Source organism: Penaeus monodon, chromosome 15 (assembly GCF_015228065.2).
Source record: "Penaeus monodon isolate SGIC_2016 chromosome 15, NSTDA_Pmon_1, whole genome shotgun sequence".
NCBI lineage: Eukaryota > Metazoa > Arthropoda > Malacostraca > Decapoda > Penaeidae > Penaeus > Penaeus monodon.
In genome coordinates this window covers 40910906-40911203 of record NC_051400.1, presented here as the reverse complement: position 1 = coordinate 40911203, position 298 = coordinate 40910906, and the positions used below count along the sequence as shown (strand labels likewise).

The 298-nt window shown below is 50.3% G+C and overlaps 1 protein-coding gene across 1 annotated transcript in view; it reads left to right on the top strand.

The window, feature by feature from the left end:
* LOC119582373 (FMRFamide receptor-like) overlaps nucleotides 1–298 on the top strand; it is a 34788-nt gene that overhangs the window by 29769 nt on the left and 4721 nt on the right. The window lies entirely within an intron of this gene.

Genomic DNA, 298 nt, shown 5'->3' with positions numbered 1-298 from the left:
TGTTTCCCGAAAGGAGATGAAGCTTAATGTCGATCCCGTGGGCGCCTCGGAAGGAAAATATTATGTTCCAAAATGATTGAGGTGACCGAAGCGCTGTATTTTCTCATCATGAGGGGAAAAGAGGCTCCAGGAGACAAGGGGAATAGGCTGAAGGGTGCCGGGTGGGTGTCAAGATGGAGGGGGGGTGGGGGTGGGATATGTGTTTTTGTGGTTGTCGAGATGTGTGAGTGTGGGTGGGGCGCGTTGCATGTGTGATTTAAAAGAGGGGAACAAATAGGGAGTGGGATTTGTGGATATA